The sequence below is a fragment of the Rattus norvegicus genome, chromosome 13, assembly GCF_036323735.1.
Source record: "Rattus norvegicus strain BN/NHsdMcwi chromosome 13, GRCr8, whole genome shotgun sequence".
Classification (NCBI taxonomy): Eukaryota; Metazoa; Chordata; class Mammalia; order Rodentia; family Muridae; genus Rattus; species Rattus norvegicus.
In genome coordinates, this window is record NC_086031.1 from 86,570,209 (window position 1) to 86,576,345 (window position 6,137).

Consider the following 6,137-nt stretch of genomic DNA (forward strand, 5'->3'; position numbering starts at 1 on the left):
AATATGGTCAACAAATGTGTACAGTATACATATTGCTCACAAGTGATACCAAGAGATAGCAGTTGTATGAAAGAGTTTAGGAAATACTGTGTTGCAGTAAATCTCTAACCCCAATAAACTCATGTAAAAATGCAAAACTCAGTTATAATAGTTATGAGCTGCATTCCTAGATTGGGCAGATTCACCACTATTCGCTATTCGCTATTCGCTATCCGCTATTCGCTATTCGCTATCCGCTATCCGCTATCCGCTATCCGCTATCCACTATCCACTATCCACTATTCACTATTCACTATCCACTATTCACTATTCACTATTCACTATCCACTATCCACTATCCACTATTCACTATTCACTATTCACTATTCACTATTCACTATGCTATGCCACTCCCCAGCTATGAGATCCCTTGCTACTTGCAACTTCTCCAGGCCATGTGGTTCTGCTCCATCTTCCTTCTAACTCTTCTTCTTCCTTCTCCTTTTTTCCTCTCATTCCCTACTCTCCCCCACTCTCTCAAACCTCTAGTCCCACCTTTCTCTTCCACTGCCCAGTCACAGGCTCTAGCTCTTATTTGACCAGGTAACATGGGAAGAACCTTCACATGAAGGTTACATGATCCACTCCTTGTGGGGGCAGCCCATCTTGAGGAAGCAGAATTAACATCAGAATACACACAGCACCAGGGGCAACCCCACAACATTTCCCCCTTTTTGTCCAATTAAAAGACTCTTTTCTTTCAGTTACAAATTGAGCATAACCGTTACAATTATGTAAATTATAAAGTATAAAATACACTTGTAGGTTGATGTGATTGTGCAGGTGACGGCAGACAAGATAAAACGAGGTCTGTCATTGGACGAGAAGGAAGGGAGGTGGGAACAGAGGTTTTAGAAGGGAGGGAGAAGCAGAGAGGGGGCTGGAGCAAGGAGGAGGAGCTGGGAGAACATGGTGACATGTTAAGATTCTTCTCTGCACATAGATACAGGTTATGAATATTTTTAAGGGATGGGTGTGTATAGGGTTTTGTGCTGTCTAGATGGGCAAATTATATCTTATCAGTTGAGTCAGAGGTTATTGTGTGGTGTGTTCTTTCCTGGGCTACTTAATTGAGTTCAAGATAGTGTGTGGTGGTGGGATGTACTGGGCCCACCACAGAAGTGGGATGTGTATGCCTGGTGTGGTGGCAACCCACCAAAGGAATTGTGAGTGAACCACTTGCAGACTGCCCGGGTCAGAGGGAGCCTGGGAGAGAAAGAATGCCCAGCAGTACATAGGGGAGAAAGTGCAGAGTGGTAGGTAGGCCATATGCAGGAACCGCAGGAACCAGTTGCCAAGCACGCCTTTTTCTTTTTTACCACAAAATGCACTTAACACTCAGTTCATCATATTTGTCAACTTAGATAAAGCACTCTAATCTATCCTAATTGAAAGAGCTTATAATTTTATACCTGAATTATGTTCTAGTTTTAGCTGGTATTACCGTCTGCAAACCATCTTCTCAAATCTATATCATCTCTCTCAATGTTAAACAACTTGAGTTGACTATGACACTATAACTAGTCTTCAGCCCCATCAGAAATCTGAGAATGACTTAAATATTACCTGAAAATATAGGAAGCACAAAACATAGCTTCCAAAACGTAACCAATTTGTAGAGATGTCTGACTACCTGGGCAGTCCTCATTCCTTAAAACATTGGAGCACCAGTCTTTGACCTTTTGGCTCAGGATCATCTGATGGACTCTTGTAAAGCAGAATTTTGAAGAACTGCTTACCCTGTCTTGGCAGAGTTATTGATCGACTATTCTGCATAGTGTGTCCTTTATTTTTTGGACAGTATTTTTGTCTGTAGATGAACTGAAGCAGTTCTTGCCTAGTGCCTGTCTTGCGACAACTGGAGCAAATCTGTTGATGCTCAATTTCTTCTTTGAACCAAGAAGGGGGTGTTGTCAGGAGCAGACATGTTTCTAGTCAAATAATCTTTAATAATGAAATGGCCTTATGTGTCATATTCTGTGGACTTTTGACATTTTTGAAGACTATTTATGTAAAGTATATCTGAAATGTTACACCTTAACTCTTCTTAATCATTTTGATTTGAGTAAGTTAAAAACACTTTATTATAATTAAATCAGAATCTGGCATAACCATGAGTTTACTACCTGGCCCTTAACTTGTGTTACTTAATCATGTTAAACGAGTTTGTAATAACAGCTATAGAAGACTGGGTCTAAGCCTTGTATTTTTAGTGAGTTGTATAGGTACAATGCCTGTCAAAGAGTAACAATATTAATCTCAAATTTTGTATCAATAAAGAAATTCACTCCAATGAATCCAAGTCTCTAGTGGCAGCTTCTCCTATTAAGGTCGTATCAGGCAAACTGGTCTAAAATCAGCTGTATGTCTAATCTACTGTCTATTGATGCTCACTTTGCCCTCAGAAGTCTGACTACTTCCTTGCACTCAGCATTTGAGTTTTTAAAGGCTAAAGACTTGACCATTGTCTTTTTTGTTGATGGTTCTTAAATGATTCAACTTCCCTTGTAGCCCACCACCCACCAGAGCTAGTGGAAAAGAAAGGATATGGGGGAAGTGGACCTGTTTAGAAAGGTTCTTTGGAGCAACTCCATTCTGTGTTATCTGGAAATCAGCAGTTCAGTTTGCAGCTTAGCAGGTAGCAGCAGCTCTGTCCACCTGCAAACACCTTATGGGTCCACCAGCAGTCCAGTTTGGTAAAGTTGGTTTAGCAACAGAGGTGACGAGACCTAGCAGAGAGAGCTAGGCCTCAGCCTCAGCTTCAGTCAGCAGGAGGAACCAGGAGGAGGGAAGTTCTCAGCTGTGCCTCTCTCAGCGAAGAGATGAGACTCACAAGTGTTTCATAGCTATCTGTACCAGCAAGTCAAGCTGTCTCTGTCACTCTGTGGAATCCTATTTAAACCCTTCAGACACCACGTTTCCTCCACAGCCTTGCTTCAGTGCAGGTCCTGCCTCAGCATGTGCATCCAATCAGCCTGAGTCCTCTGAGTCCTGACAAATGCAGCTGAACTACACAACATAAGGCAGACCAATATATGCACGTCGTTAGCACAGAATCCTTCGTCACATGTCCTTTCACACGCTTGCTTTAGCTGAACATCCTCTCTCCTGTGTCTGCTTCATTGAAACATTCCTTCAGGAGTCTGCCTTAGTCTTTCACTCCTGTGTCCACTTTAATGAAACATTCCTTCAAATGTTTGCCCCAGCAAAACACCATCCAACTGACTTTCCAAAGAACCCTTAAGTAGTGCTGGTCTAACATTCCTCTATCACTTATAAACATGTCGCCAAGATGACTGCTACTTTGTTATCAATCTGTGGTGCTGTTGGCAGGGGGTGAAACCATTCAGAAATGAAGTATTGGAGGAGGAAGTTAGGACACAAGGGGTGTACCCTTGAAGGAGGTGTTGGGGGGCCTGGCCTGGTGCCTTCCTTTTCCTCCCTTTGCTTTGTGGTCACCATGACTACCACATGTTTTTCACCGTGATGTTTTCTCCACAGGCCCAAGCAACAGTGCCAATTAACCACTGATCAAAACTGCAGCCCACATAAACTTTTCTTCCTTAGCAATTGATTGTCTCAGGTACATTGCCACAGTGACAGAAGGGTCAGAAACACCACAAATGCTATACATTTTAGGAATTTATTGAGTTTGGAAAAGAGGTTGACAGATGCCTTGTCTTACTCAAAGGCTCCAGCCTCAAAGTGACTATGCTTATATTTTGTGTCTAGAACAATTGCACAATCCATTTTAACTTCAAAGAAATGAAGTAATATTCTTTGCACCTTCTAGGAAAAGGACTGAATATTAATGATTGCCTGAGAAGATTTATGGTGAGGTAATATTCTTCATGGCTGGGAAAAATATTAGAGATGTATGATAGAATGGTCCCCAGCCCTCCCTTTTTCCTCCCTCCCTCCCTTCTTTCCCTCCTAACACACTTATAAGCCATGTCACAACCCGAAGAACTAGAATGCTATTAGTAACGGTATTATTAGTCAGGGTTCTAGAGTAACAGACCTTATAGAGTGAAGCTTTCTCTATCAAAAGGGATTTATTAGAACGACTTGCAGGCTGTGGTTCAGCTAATCCAACAATGGCTGCCTATGAACAGAAGGCCCAGGAATCCAGTAGTTGTTCAGTCCACGGGCTGGTGTGGGCCTTCCTGTTCAGATGGGAAGGTGTCCTGGGACTCAGCAACCTAGGAACCACACAGTCCTGGGCTGGGACAGTGTTCCAGTGGAAGAGAATCCTGAGACATGGGAGCCCAGGAACCAAATAGCTCTTAGCAGAGGGGTTACAGCTCCCAAAGGAGGGCTCCTCAGGTGAGCTGAGGGGCTCAGGAGCCTCAGCCCTGCTCCACTTCTTCCCTTCACTGCTGCCTGGCTTCTTCTGATGACAGAGTCACGCCAGGCAGCAAATCTTATAAAAAAGATTTATTAAGAAGGTTAATTTAAGGGTGTGGAGGCATGAGTCCAGGGGTGGCCACCTCTGCTCCCAGAAGTGTACAGCAGGATGTAATTTTAATTTTTTTAATCATTTTTAATGATGGCTTTTAAACGCTTTTAACTGTTTTTTCTTTTTAACCTACCACCCACCAGTGGGAGTGAAAGAGAAAGGATATGGGGGAAGTAGACCTGTTTAGAAAGGTTCTTTGGAGCAACTCCATTCTGTGTTATCTGGAAATCAGCAGTTCAGTTCGCAGGTTAGCAGGTAGCAGCAGCTCTGTCTGCTTGCATCCGCTTGTTGGTTTAGCAACAGAGGTGACGAGACCTAGCAGAGACAGCTAGGCCTCAGCCTCAGCTCAAGTTAGCAGGAGGGACCAGTAGGAACACCAGGAGAAGTTCTCGGTTGTGCCTCTCGGGGAAGCAAAGATCAGGGAAGCAAAGATTATCGAAGACTCTGTCACTCTGTGGAGTCCTATTTGTACCCTCCAAACACCACGTGTCTGCCACACGCCTTTCCTCAGCACAGGTCTTGCCTCAGCTTGTGCATCGAGTCAGCCTGAGTCCTTGAAAGAGGCAACAAATTGCTGCCCATCACCAGAAGTTTTTTGGTGCATTTCTCTCCACGGCGTCCCGACAAATGCAGCTCAATTACACAGTGTATGGCAGACTAATACATTCATGTCATTAACACAGGATCCTTCATCACCTGTTCTCTCACGTGCTTGCTTTAGCAGAACATCCTCTCTCCTGTGTCTGCTTCAGCGAAGCATTCCTTCATGAGTCTGCCTTAGTCTTTCACCTGTGTCCACTTGAATGACGTGCTTCTTCACATGTTTGTCCCAGCAAAAACACCATGCAACCGACTTTCTAAAGAACCCTTAAATTTCCACTTCAGCAGGGAACTGAGCAGAAACAGCCTTTATGTGAGACTTGGGGGTGGGGTGGGGTGCAGTGCAGAGCTTTTTAGATTGCCACGGTGAAGGTTGGTGAGAGTTCAAGTCCTGCTTGGGGGAGCTCAGGGATTGGTGGGTTTCCCTGTTCAGACTTTTCACCTAAAATTAGCATAATATGGGGAGGGTCCTATGGAGGGGCCAGAGATGACCTTTTTGACAGTTACCTAGGCTGGCAATGTCATTATGACAGGTGAGGTCTAGGGGAGAGGCTAGGCTGCTGGAGCACCGACCCCTTTTCTGCATTGAAGGTACAAACTTGGGGGTTGGGGATTTAGCTCAGTGGTAGAGTGCTTGCCTAGAAAGCGCAAGGCCCTGGGTTCGGTCCTCAGTTCCAAAATAGAATTCAAAACATTGAAGGTTTACAAACTTACCAAGTATATGACGTTTACAAAGGGAGACCAAGGCTTGGAGGCTTTCCCCGCCATTGAGCCACGTGTGTAGCCAACAGCTGGATGTCTCAGGTGGTCTTCAGTACATGCTGAAATCTCAAAGTAGACTCTAATACTACTATTCCTTCTAATAATGAAGGAATGGTCTTGCTAGTGAGGACCAAAGCAAGCAGGCAAAAAAGAGAGTTTCCGTCTTTCATGACCTTATGTGGGCTGCCCATAGAAGGCGTGGTTCAGACGTTTTCCACAGTTCAAAAGATGTGGATTAAAGGTGTGTCTTCCCGCCTCAAAGACCTGAATCAGAAGT